The sequence below is a fragment of the Lucilia sericata genome, unplaced genomic scaffold (assembly GCF_015586225.1).
Source record: "Lucilia sericata isolate MDLA Ls3-8-SP2 unplaced genomic scaffold, ASM1558622v1 Contig001229F_arrow, whole genome shotgun sequence".
NCBI classification, from domain to species: domain Eukaryota; kingdom Metazoa; phylum Arthropoda; class Insecta; order Diptera; family Calliphoridae; genus Lucilia; species Lucilia sericata.
This window is the reverse complement of record NW_023995187.1, coordinates 101,607-116,453: the sequence shown is the minus strand read 5'-3', so window position 1 is coordinate 116,453 and position 14,847 is coordinate 101,607. Positions and strand designations below refer to the sequence as shown.

At 26.7% G+C, this 14,847-nt stretch overlaps 1 long non-coding RNA gene across 1 annotated transcript in view; it reads left to right on the top strand.

The window, feature by feature from the left end:
• The window catches only part of LOC119610562, a 70,084-nt gene that overhangs the window by 11,915 nt on the left and 43,322 nt on the right, over positions 1 to 14,847 (top strand). The window lies entirely within an intron of this gene.

The following is a 14,847-nucleotide window of genomic DNA, read 5'->3' as shown; positions in this document are numbered from 1 at the left end:
ATTAAATATATCTGAATTTAGTGCATTAATTTTACATTAACATTCAATAAGCAATAAAATTAATGCATTAATATTCCATTAACATTAATATATATAAAAATTGATAAACATAAATAAAAATACAGCTCAAAAGACCTCGATCTAACTAAACAACTAAAATTAAATAGGTTAAAGTCCTTTCTAATAACTCCTATATTCCATTCAAACTTGTGTGTTTTAAATATGATATTTATATAAGATTCCACAGACAAAATAAACTAAAAAAGGAATATCTGGGAAGTGATATTATTCTTCTAATATGTATTATCGAGTATAGGACTTATTAGAAAGGACTTTAACAAAATAAACTAAAAATGGAATATCTGGGAAGTGATACTATTCTTCTAATATGTATTATCGAGTATAGGACTTATTAGAAAGGACTTTAACACATTCAATTTTACTTGAATTTTGTTAGACCGAGGACTTTAGCGCTGTATTCTTATTTTTATAAATTATTTTATACATTAATGTTAATGGAAAATTAATGCATTAATTTTATTATTTATTATTTAATGTTAATGGAAAATTAATGCATTAAATTCAAAAATATTTAATGTTAATGCAAAATTAATGCATTAATTTCACAAATATTTAATGTTAATGTAAAATTAATGCATTAAATTTAAAAATATTTAATGTTAATGCAAATTTAATGCATTAAATGTACCCATGTTAATGTTAATGCAATAAACTTGCATTAACATTAATTTTTTTTAATGTAGAAAAAATTGTTAATGCATTAACACATTTAATGCATTTATCCCAGGTCTGGTATGTATATAGTTAACTATACGGAGTTTACAGTCTATCTATATTCTATAGATGAGTCTATAATCTGTCCTATACACGAGTCTTTAGTCTATCCTATAAGCAAGCCTATAATCTGTTATTTAGTTTATTCTATAGACAATTTTATAGTCCAACCTATAGCAGTCAATATAGTCTAGACAAGTAAAAGTATAGACGAGTCTATAGTCTGTCCGATAGAAAAGTCTATAGTATTTCCTATAGACGTGTACATAGTATGTCCGTCCTATAGACGAGTTTATAGTCTGTTCTACAGACAAGTCCATAATATGTCCTATAGACGAGTCTATAATCTGACCTATAGATTAGTCTATAGTCTCGCCTATAAACGGGACTATATTCTACTTTATAGACGAGTTTGTAATCTATTCTATAAACGAGTCTATAGTCTATTCTATAGAAGAGTCTGTACTCTATTCTATAAACGAGTCTATAGTCTATTCTATGGACGAGTATATACTCCATTCTATAGACGAGTCTACAGTCTATTCTATTGACGAATCTATAGTCTATTCTATTGACGAGTCTATATTCTATAATATAAACGGGTGTATAGTCTATTCTTTTGACGAGTCTATACTCTATTCTATAGACGAATCTATAGTCTATTCTACAGATGAGCCAATAGTCTATTCTATTGACGAGTCTACAGAATATTCTACAAATAAGTCTATAGTCTATTCTATAAACGAGTCTATAATCTAGTCTATAGTCTATTCTATAGATGAGTCTATACTCTATTCTATAGACGAATCTAAAGTCTATTCTATAGATGAGTCTATAGTCTATTCTATAGACGAGTCTATGGTATATTCTATAGACGAGTCTATTCTATGGACGAATCTATAGTCTATTCTATTGACGAACCTATAGTCTATTCTATAGACGAGTCAATAGTCTATTCTATAGACGAGTCTATAGTCTATTCTATACACGAGACTATAGTCTATTCTATAAACGAGTCTATAGTCTATTCTATAGACGAGTCTAGAGTCTATTCTATCGACGAAGGTATAGTCTATAATATAAACGAGTCTATAGTCTATTATATAGACGAGTCTATGGTATATTCTATAGACTTGTCTATTCTATTGACGAATCTATAGTCTATTCTATTGACGAGTCTATACTCTATTCTATAGACGAGTCTATAGTCTATTCTATAGATATTGACTCATCTAGGCTATTCTATAGATGAGTTTATAGTATATTTATAGACGAGCACAAAGTTTATTGTATATTATAGACGAGTCTGTCCTATAGCATCATCGATAGTCTGTTGTATAGACTCGTCTTTAGTTTGTCGTATAGATTTGTCTATAATCGAGTTTATAGTATGTCCTATAGGCGAGTCTACATTATATTCAATAGGCGAGTATATTAGTCTACTCTATAAACGAATCTCTATTCTATACAAAAACGGGTCTATACTCTGTTCTATAGAAACGTCTATAGACTGTCCTATAGATTTACTTATAGTTTGTCCTATAGATGAGTCTAATGTATGTCCTGTAGACGATCTATAATCTGTTCAATAGTTGAGTCTATTGTCTATGCTATAGGTGAGACTATAGTCTATTATACAGATGAGTATATAGTTTATTATATAGACGAATATATAGTCCATGCTATAGATTAGTCTATAGTCTATTTTATCGACGAGTTTATATCTTATTTTATAGACAAGTCTATTGTTTATTCTATAGTCCAGTTTTTACTCTGTCTTGTCGACTCGTCTATAGTCTATTCTATAGGTTATTATATAGACGAGTCTAAAGAATAAGAAGTCGTATATAGTCTTTTTTATAGTCGTCCTTTAGACGACTTCATTCACTTTTTGCCTTCAAAAAGCTCAGACTAAGTTTTGCTAGTTATTATGAAGATTACTGGTAAACTCTAAATATAAAGTATTTTGCACAATGGGTTAATATTCTTCACATATTAAAACTTAACTGAGGTTTTAAAATTCCCATTAGTGTCAAACATTTTGTGTGATTGTTTTAATTCCAGCTTAAATTATTTTTATACATACAAATATGTTTAACATTTGCTGGCAATGCATTTTAGCATTAAAGTTATAAAAAAGAATATAAAAAAACGTCTATTGAAAAAAACAAACTTTATTAAACTTGACTTGTTGGCCTTCAAAAATTTATAAAAATTTTTTATAAAGTTGAAAGCAAAAACTGGTGGTTTGTCGTTTTACATATAAATCTTTTACTTAAATACTAGTTAGAATATAAAAATTAAGATTTTGTTTATGCTGTTTGTGGTTTTTTTTTTGGTAGAAATACTAAAAAGATATAAAACCATTTAGTCGAAATCATTATAATAAAATAGAAAAAAATGTATATTATTAATAAAATATTTAATGACAGTTTTTAATATTTAACGAAATATAAGAATATCAAGCATAATTAAAGTTTTTAAAATTAATTGGGGGATTTTTCTAACCATACAAATATGTATATAGTAAGAGGTTTATTAACTATGTAATTAAATTTCTTTTTAAATTATTGATGCCGTTTTTTGTTTGTACTTTAAAATTACTTTCTTTTTAAAGTCAATCATTGGAATTGAAGCGGAAAAAATGTAAAATAATAGAACCGATTATATTTTTAAGATTTTTTTATAAATACTTTCTATTTATTTTTAACTTTTTAACTAAAATTTATATAAATTGTTTGATTTGAAACATCTCTAAGGAAAAGTCTAAAAAAAGCAGTTTAAGAGACCAGTTTAACGGGACAATGAACGTTTTACATATGTACATGGCTGCAACGAATCTTATCTACCCTTCATCAAAGTGTATATTTATTTATTTTATTAAAAATCTGATAAAAAATCTGATATAAAAATATAGACGATATATAGTCTTGTAGACGAGTCCATAGTTTGTTCTATAAACGAGTCTATAGTCTATCCTATAGACGAGTCTATATTCTGACCTATAGACGAGATTATAGTCTGTCCTATAGACGAGACTATAGTCTGTCCTATAGACGAGACTATAGTCTGTCCTATAGACGAGACTATAGTCTGTCCTATAGACGAGACTATAGTCTGTCCTATAGACGAGACTATAGTCTGCCCTATAGACGAGACTATAGTCTGTCCTATGGACGAGACTATAGTCTGTCCTATAGACGAGACTATAGTCTATTCTATAGACGAGTCTATAGTCTATTCTATAGACGAGTCTATAGTCTATTCTATAAACGCGTCTATATTCTATTCTATAAACGCGTCTATATTCTATTCTATATTCTGACCTATAGGCGAGATTATAGTCTGTCCTATAGACGAGATTATAGTCTGTCCTATAGACGAGACTATAGTCTGTCCTATAGACGAGACTATAGTCTGTCCTATAGACGAGACTATAGTCTGTCCTATAGACGAGACCATAGTCTGTCCTATAGACGAGACTATAGTCTGCCCTATAGACGAGACTATAGTCTGTCCTATGGACGAGACTATAGTCTGTTCTATAGACGAGACTATAGTCTATTCTATAGACGAGTCTATAGTCTATTCTATAGACGAGTCTATAGCCCATTCTATAGACGAGTCTATAGTCTATTCTATAAACGCGTCTATATTCTATTCTATATTCTGACCTATAGACGAGACTATAGTCTGTCCTATAGACGATACTATAGTCTGTACTATAGACGAGACTATAGTCTGTCCTATGGACGAGACCATAGTCTGTCTTATAGACGAGACTATAGTCTAATCTATAGACGAGTCTATATTCTATTCTATATTCTGACCTATAGACGAGATTATAGTCTGTCCTATAGACGAGATTATAGTCTGTCCTATAGACGAGATTATAGTCTGTCCTATAGACGAGACTATAGTCTGTCCTATAGACGAGACTATAGTCTGTCCTATAGACGAGACTATAGTCTGTCCTATGGACGAGACCATGGTCTGTCTTATAGACGAGACTATAGTCTAATCTATAGACGAGTCTATAATCTATTGTATAGACAAGTTTAAAGTCTATTTTATAGACGAGTATATAGTGTATTCTATTCTCGAGTCTATAGTCTATTCTATAAATTCGTCTATAGTCTATTCTATACTCAAGTCAATAGTCTATTCTACTATAGACGAGTCTATAGTCTGTCCTAAAGAAGGGTCTATAGTCTGTCCTATGGACGAGACTATAGTCTGTCCTATAGACTAGACTATAGTCTATTCTATAGACGAGTCTATCATCTATTCTATAGACAAGTTTATAGTCTATTTTATAGACGAGTATATAGTGTATTCTATACTCGAGTCTATAGTCTATTCTATAGACGAGTCTATAGTCTATTCTATAGACGGGTCTATAGTCCATTCTATCGACGAGTCTATAGTCTATTCTATAGACGAGTCTATTGTCTATTCTGTAGACTAGTCTATATTCTATTCTGTAGACTAGTCCATAGTCTATTCTGTAGACTAGTCTATAGTCTATTCTGTAGACTAGTCTATAGTCTATTCTGTAGACTAGTCTATAGTCTATTCTACAGACGAGTCTATAGTCTATTCTATAGGCGAGTCTATAGTCTATTCTATAACCGATTTTAAAGTCTATTCTTTAGACAAGTCTATAATCTGTGCTATACACGAGTCTATTCTATATCCTACAAATTACAGTATTGTTCAATTTATTTGGATTTTATATAACTGAAAAATTTTCTACTGAAATATTTTTTTATTGTGAAAAACTTTTTTATAGTCTTTTTGTCATACTTTTAAACAAAATTTTATTTCTTTTAACATAATTTTTCTATAATTTATAACTTATGCCATAAGTACGTGCTTCAGCTTCCCATGTAGCATTTATTATAGTATGACCCCTCTCTATAAAAGATTTCATATCATATTTCTCTTCAAATATTTTTATTTGACTTTCTGTTTAATATCTTTCTAACAGCAATAAGACTTTTTATTTAGTTATGATTTTAGTTTCGTTTGGTGTTCTTTTTTATTATTTGTCTTTTTTTATTATATTTGTGTTATTTAACTTTTTCTTTCTGTAGGTTTTTTATTTCTTTCTAAACATGTTGGTTTGCCATATAATTCTCCGAAAGAAGATTAGTTTTACGTGACATTTGAGGTTCACAAAAATGCTTAAATTTCAAAACAAAAATTGAAAACCCATTATTTTCTATTTGTTTTGATAATGCGGTACTGTAGATTTTCCTTTTTTTGTGGTAATTTTTTGTAATGATTTATTTGATTTTTTTTTTTTCAATTATTTGTTTGTGTTGCATTTTATTTATTTGGAAATTTATTAAAGATCAGGAAAAGGGTAAAAATACGTTTTCTTTTATTTGGCTGTCTTCCTAGAAATTATAGGAAAAAAAGTGAAATTTTTGCAAGATCTTTGAAGCGACTTATAATAAAACAGAAATGTCGAGTAAATGTTTAAGTTTAAAGAAAAAATATATTTTTTAATAAAGATGACATTATGTGTTGCATTAGAAATAATAGAAAAATTATGTGAAAGAAGAGAAGAAACAGAGGCTGTTATTGTAACTAAATTACTTGGTTTCGAAAGCTATGAAAACAAGCCAATAAATCAAAAAGCTTTACTTCAACTACTTAAGTTTCTAAAGGTCAGAGGTCAGAATTAGAATATCGTTGTTAACTTTTAAACTACAGAAGAGATTTTACTAAAACTTGGCATATAAATAAAGGAAGAGTTTATCTGTCGATATTTTGGCTAAATATCTATAATATACAAGTAAACAGGACACGGATTAGGTTCAAAAGTGACTATCTTGAAAACGTATAAATTTTAAATTTTGTTAAACGTGAAAGTGTTAGATTGTATAACAAAGGCAGTATACTTCAAACTGAAGCATATTAATCTAACTGAAACAAACTAAAAAATAATCTAGTTTAGTTATTTTAGCTTATAAAGGTCAAAGTTCGACATTAGAATATTATTCATAACTATTAAACTACTAAATCAATCTTAGTAAAACTTGAAATATAAAGTAAGGATATGTTAAGCTATTTATTAATTGCATACAGAGAGGGATTATGTAAGCTCTGTGTATGCTACAGAGGTCACAATTCTGAAGACATCGAAGATCACTAAAACTCTACTTTAATCACTTGAACTGCTAAAGGTTAAGGGTTACAATAAGAAAATATTTAATATATTCTAAACTTCTGTCATAATCTTATTAAAATTTAGAATATAAATAAAGGAAAAGTTTAATTTAGCTAAAATTTGCTATCAAGGATATGTGAAATTATTTGAAACTATAAAGGTCAAAGGTCAAAAAAGTAAAAAATGTATATCTTCTAAACTATAAAAAGGATTAAAATTGATACTTCACCTAAGGAAATTAGATGCAGATAGCGCCAAAAATCTAAAGTGCCTTGAAATTTGTTTTACATAAAAAATTTATTTATTTGACAGTCTTCCAGATCTGCTAAGCGAAAGATAGGGAATGGTAATGAAGTTTGAATTGCAATATATTATTGAAAAAAAAACTATTTTTACTACTACTTAGAGGATAGGATCAGCAAGGCATATCGGTGCTGGGCGGTATGTAGGAGAACTATAGGCATGAAACGGGGTCTTAGTCCTACTATAACAAATTGGCTTTATAAAAGTGTAATTAGATCAATAATCTGGTAGACTGCTTTGAATAAAAAGTGCAGTATCAAACTACTACAGCGTACATACTGCTTGCGTATAAGTGGTGCCATGTGTACTACTTCAACTAGAGCTCTGGAAACGCTGCTAGATATTCCACCCATTGAAACATATTTAAGAAATGAGGCGGCGCTTACATCCGAACGGCTCTTTACTTTAGGCGAACTGGCCAAAAGCGGTTATAGGACACGTCATAATGTATACTGGAGAGGACAATAGAGCATGTGTAGAGGACAATAAAACTCTGGATCACTTTCTTTGCCACTGTCAGGTATTCGTCGAAATTAGATCCAAGTATCTTGGAAGTGATGTTATTCCGAAAATAACATTCCTGACTAACACTGATTGGAAAATTCTTAGGAATTTCGCCCAGGAAATTTGGGTTTATGAACATTGAAAAATAATACATTCAGTGAACAAATTCTTTTTCATGAAATGGAGCGCACAATAGGCCCGATAGTGGCCTAGGTGTATTTCTTCGGATTTGATGTTTAACTATAACTATCTTCTCAATAATAGTTTACCTTAATGATATTTTTTTAATTTTTCTGACCTTTGACCGGTAGAATTTAAAGTAGTAAAAAGAAATATTCAGTGAACTCTACACAGAGGGAAAAAGGAATATACACGCCTGGTACCAAATTGACACCAAAGAGTTTATAATATTTCAATAACATCCGTTGTCAAAGTATATACATACGTACGACAACACTATGTAATGTTGACAACGTTGCGTTGCAAGAATTCGTTGTCGATAATCTCATTATAGGCAACGGATTGTTTGTTAATAGTGAGCTTACCACGTTTGTTAACATTTAGGCAACGGATGTGTATAAAATTTAAATTTCGACAACGAATTGTTGCAATGTTGTCAACATTACATAGTGTTGTCGTACGTATGTAAATACTTTGACAATGGATGATATTGAAAAATTTTAAAAAGTTTGGTGTCAATTTGATACCAGGCGTGTATATTTCTTTTTCTCTCTGTCTTTTAATCCTTTAATATATTTCAATATAAAATTAAGTGATAGCTTAACTTTTTCTCGATTGAAGTGCCAAGTTTAAATAAAAACGTTTTAATAGTTTTGAATATATTCTTCTTTACTTATTATGACCTTTGACCTTTAGAGCCTCAAATATTTAAAAAATTTGATTTAGCAGAAACTTTTTCTTTTAAACTGTTTGTAAGAATACTGCCTATAGACTGCAAGTTTTTGCTAAAAACTGTAGCAATTTAAAGAAATTGAAAACATCAAATCAGCGAAACATGGTGGTAGTTTTGCAGCCTTAATGATTTAGGCTTAATTTTATAAATATTTTTATGTCTACCAACAAAAAGTTCATTCAACTTGTTAAAAGAACAGAAAGAAAAAAGAGAAAAAAACAGTCCAATTAGCAAATTTTTGAACACAAATAAAATGAAAGCATAAAATAAGCCAATCAAAGCAGTTAAAATGTAAAAAAATTGACTATGTCATGTAGTTTTAAAGGAAGCCCTATAAAATAACCAGAAACTACAAGTGGCAACATAAACAAAAAAAAAAAAAAAAACACAACAAATTGCTACATCAATAAATTTAATGAAAAAATTAAATAAAAAATATTAATAATAATTATTCGAGCTTATTAAGCAAAAGCTCACTCACTCATATAACCAAATTTCTTATGAAAACATTTTAAGAAATTCAGCAAAATTTAAAAAAAAAAACTTAAATTTAGTTTTTAGTAAATATCAGTTCAATAAACTTTTAAGAATTGTTGAAAAAAAAGTTTCAAAAAATAATCAATTAAATAAAACTGAGCTTGACAATTAACTAAAATTTCAAAGAATTAATAAAAAATCTTTAAAATGTTCCCCCTCCTTGAATTTAATCAATAATTTGAAATATTTTTCTTGAAATTAAAAATAATTTAAACAAATGGGGTTTTTTTCCTATTTGCAAATAACATTTAAATATTTAACTATGACTCCAACTGGCCTTTTGTATTTGGTTTAGCCCGTTTTAATTCCCGTTTATATTTTCTTGGTTACTCTCAGTTGAGATCAATTGTGAATGTTGTAGTTATTTTGTTGGTTTTCCTCATATTATTCTTCTTGTATTTTCTTACCAATTAGTGGTTGTTGGTCAAATATGTTTTAAGTTTTATTTTTTTCCAAAACTTTCCGCTTAAACCTGTAAGCAGGAATAGCAGTTACAATTGCCAACATTTGTAGCTGGCTTGTTAGAAAAATTATAAAGAAAAAAAAACTTTAAAATAAATCGATAAATATAAACCAAACGGTTTTATAAATGCAAAACTATTATAAGACACAGCTTGTGGTCTTAAGTTTGTAAATATATTTTCGATTTTTTCTTTTATTTTCTGTTAGAAATATTCATAAGTAAAAAAAGTTAGTAAAGAGGACTTTTAGAAACTTTAACTACTACCTAAAAGAATAATAACAGATAAAACGAATTTGTAACGCCCTAAAAAGATTTTTTATTTAATAGAAATAAACACTATTTAGAAAACTCTTTAATAAATAAAAATATTACATATTAAAACAAACTGTTGCAACTGCTTCCATAGAAGCAGTTTAGTAATGTAATCTTGTAAAATTATTAACACAAACAAATCATTTTTTAATACAGTAAGGACAGTGTACTTGAAATTGAAAGTTTTTTTACACCAATTTAGTTATGAAAGTTCTTTAAACTTTACTTTAACTATCAAGTTTCTATAGGTCAAAGGTCAGAGTAGGGAAATTATTAATAACTACTAATTTACAAAAGTGATCTCGTTTAAACTTGGAACTTTAACAAAGGAATTGTTGTGACTCCAATTGATATATGACATATAAAAACAAGTGGAGCTACAGTGGGTCAAAGGTGAGAGCCTCAACATATAAATATTAACCAAAAATTACTGTGTCCTTTTTCATTCAAAGTTGATCTCAGGAAGAAAATTTACTGAAAACTTTCTATGGAAAGAAAATTTACTGAAAATTTTCTATGGAAAGAAAATTTTATCGAAAATTTTCTATGGAAAGAAAATTTTATCGAAAATTTTCTATGGAAAGAAAATTTTATCGAAAATCTTCTATAGAAAGAAAATTTTATCGAAAATTTTGTATAGAAAGAAAATTTAGTGAAAATTTTCTATAGAAAGAAAATTTAGTGAAAATTTTCTATAGAAAGAAAATTTAGTGAAAATTTTCTATAAAAAGAAAATTTAGTGAAAATTTTCTATAAAAAGAAAATTTAGTGAAAATTTTCTATAAAAAGAAAATTTAGTGAAAATGTTCTATAGAAAGAAAATTTAGTGAAAATTTTCTATAGAAAGAAAATTTAGTGAAAATTTTCTATAGAAAGAAAATTTAGTGAAAATTTTCTATAGAAAGAAAATTTAGTGAAAATTTTCTATAGAAAGAAAATTTAGTGAAAATTTTCTATAGAAAGAAAATTTAGTGATAATTTTCTATAGAAAGAAAATTTAGTGAAAATTTTCTACAGGAAGAAAATTTAGTGAAAATTTTCTATAAAAAGAAAATTTAGTGAAAATTTTCTATAGAAAGAAAATTTAGTGAAAATTTTCTATAGAAAGAAAATTTAATAAAAATTTTCTATAGAAAGAAAATTTAATAAAAATTTTCTATAGAAAGAAAATTTAGTGAAAATTTTCTAAGAAAGAAAATTTAGTGAAAATTTTCTATAGATGGAAAATTTAGTGAAAACTTTCTATAAAAGAAAATTTAGTGAAAACTTTCTATAAAAGAAAATTTAGTGAAAACTTTCTATAAAAGAAAATTTAGTGAAAATTTTCTATAGAAAGAAAATTTAGTGAAAATTTTCTATAGAAAGAAAATTTTCTATAGAAAGAAAATTTAGTGAAAATTTTCTATAAAAGAAAATTTATCGTAAATGTTCTATAAAAGAAAATTTATCGTAAATGTTCTATAAAAGAAAATTTATCGTAAATGTTCTATAAAAGAAAATCTATCGTAAATGTTCTATAAAAGAAAATCTATCGTAAATTTTCTATAAAAGAAAATTTATCGTAAATTTTCTATAAAAGAAAATTTATCGTAAATTTTCTATAAAAGAAAATTTATCGTAAATTTTCTATAAAAGAAAATTTATCGTAAATTTTCTATAAAAGAAAATTTATCGTAAATTTTCTATAAACGAAAATGTATCGTAAATTTTCTATAAACGAAAATGTATCGTAAATTTTCTATAAAAGAAAATTTATCGTAAATTTTCTATAACAGAAAATTTATCGTAAATTTTCTATAAAGAAAATTTATCGTAAATTTTCTATAAAAGAAAATTTATCGTAAATTTTCTATAAAAGAAAATTTATCGTAAATTTTCTATAAAAGAAAATTTATCGTAAATTTTCTATAAAAGAAAATTTATCGTAAATTTTCTATAAAAGAAAATTTATCGTAAATTTTCTATAAAAGAAAATTTATCGTAAATTTTCTATAAAAGAAAATTTATCGTAAATTTTCTATAAAAGAAAATTTATCGTAAATTTTCTATAAAAGAAAATTTATCGTAAATTTTCTATAAAAGAAAATTTATCGTAAATTTTCTATAAAAGAAAAATGTATCGTAAATTTTCTATTATTTGAAAATTTATCGTAAATTTTCTATTATTTGAAAATTTATCGTAAATTTTCTATTATTTGAAAATTTATCGTAAATTTTCTATAAAAGAAAATTTATCGTAAATTTTCTATAAAAGAAAATTTATCGTACATTTTCTATAAAAGAAAATTTATCGTAAATTTTTTATAAAAGAAAATTTATCGTAAATTTTCTATAAAAGAAAATTTATCGTAAATTTTCTATAAAAGAAAATTTATCGTAAATTTTCTATAAAAGAAAATTTATCGTAAATTTTCTATAAAAGAAAATTTATCGTAAATTTTCTATAAAAGAAAATATATTGTAAATTTTCTATAAAAGAAAATTAATCGTAAATTTTCTATAAAAGAAAATTAATCGTAAATTTTCTATAAAAGAAAATTAATCGTCTATAAAAGAAAATTTATCATAAAATTTCTATAGATGAAAATTTATCGTAAATTTTCTATAGAATGAGTATTTATGGAAAATTTTCTATAGAAGGAAATTTATAGAAGAACATTTATAGTAAATTTTGTATAAAAGAAAATATATCGTATATTGTCTTTAAAAAATGTATCGTGAATTTTCGATAAAAGAAAATTTATCGTAAGTTTTCTATGAATGAAAGTTTACCTAAAATGTATTATAAAATGAAGTGTTCTCTAAAAAAAATTGTATAGAAAATTATCTAAAATGTTACAACTATCTTATTATGTCTAATTTACTTTCGTTTTAGTAAAACTTTTTAAAGCTTTAGGGCAAGAAAAACACATATAAAACTAAAACCATATTTTGTTGTATTTTAAACTAAAGGCAAACTAAAACTTCCTTGTCTTTGGAACTTTGTCATCCCAACATTCATAACTGGTGGCATTTGGCTCAGAGTGCTGGGTTAACAAAACTACAAACGTTTTTCCAGTTTTTTCCTTTATTGCTTAAAAAAACGTTGTCTTGTCATTTGCAAAAAGCTGAAAAAGAGTGAGAGTTTCTTATTTGTGGCCAACAAGTAAAAAGCTTTATTAGTAGTTAGTTTATAGGAAAATATACCAAAGAAAATACCAAAAGGGTCGTCTTCCTTTTTTTCTTGATATTTTCTGTAGTTTAAATGCCTGCAGGGGTCAAATGAATTTAACCTCCTTAAGCAATTCGAAGCAAAGACAAAAAGTGGAGGTAAAAAAAACAACTGCATCCGCATTTTAAAAAAGCAACAAAGGGGCATCATTTGGCTATAAACAGTGTTTTTTTTTTTTTTGCCAGGATCTTGTTTAGTGAAGTCTTATAAAAATTTTACTTAAAAATACGGCTTTTGGTAATTTAATAAATTTCGTAACGTAAATAAGGTTGTAGGGTCTTTTACTTTTTTCCCTTTTTTTGATTAAACAGATTTAATTTTGTATGTGATTTTATATTTTATGTGAATGATGATGTTGATTATCATCATATGAGTTTGGTAGGAAATTTAATACGAATATGATGATTATGAACAGGTTAAATTTGCTTTTGAGGCTTTCCTTTTTTGAGGAGTTTTTAATAAGGTTTTGTAATTACTTTTATATTAGAAATTGTTTATGAAGATATTTTGAGGGGCAAAAGATAATCACACTGAGTGTAATAATTTGCTCAATTTTCTGCTGAAAGAAATTTGCTAAAGTTATTACCAAAGCAGATTTTTAAGAAATAGGCCCACGGGACACTTTTAGTTATTTGTTCAGTTACAAAATTGTTTTCCTGGCATAAAATTCAGTTTATGTTACAGAAAGTTTTTTACTGTTATATTGATTTGAATATGGTAATATATATTTTTGAAATTATCTTAAATTTGTCATGATTCACTTTTTAAAAAGTGTTTTTTTTAACATATAATTAAAAAGCAAATAAAAGATCTTTTTCTTTTACACCGCATCAGATTAGAGAAACATTAAATAAAAATTTATAAAAAAAAAAATTATTAAAAACGATGACTCATAGACAAGTTTTTGAGAACAAGAAACCCACAAAAAATGACAAAGATTTGCCACAACATTAAACAAATTCCTCCTTTAGTCGAATCATATAAAGCTCTTAAAAAAATTTAGAAAAAAAAATGCCGGAAATGATCAAACAGAAAATTATTGTTTTGAGATAAATAATTGTTAAAAGATAATAAACAGAACATAAAACAAATACATATAAAGTTATTTAAATAAATCCAAATAATTGTAGTTTAGTAAATAGCAAATTTTCGGAAATTTTACTAAGAAAGCAAATTTATTGAAAATTTCAATTTAGGTACATATTTCTTCTTGAACTGTAAGCCAAAAAATAGACCCAAATTTACTCAAAATTTTAACATTTTTTGAAAATTTACTAGGTTGGGTTGGCTGTTGGATGTATGATACATCAGATCTAAACAAACTACATCTAGGACGCTATCAATCCTGTTGTAAGCTTCTTTTTATTGAAAGTTTGCTAGAAAAACCGTATATAGCGATCTATGAAAGTAATTATCATCTAATGTCAGAACCTAAGTTTCCTGGATCTATGAAGTTTCTTAGAATTTTCCAATTAGTATTACTATGGCATGTAATATCTGGACTTATATTGATTCCAAGATAATTGGATATTTGGAAGTACTTACCCGAAGTTATTCATTCTGAGGAGACTGCAAATCCTGCTCTTGTTAGGTTTAGTCCATAGGATTTGAGTGGATCTACCCACAATTCC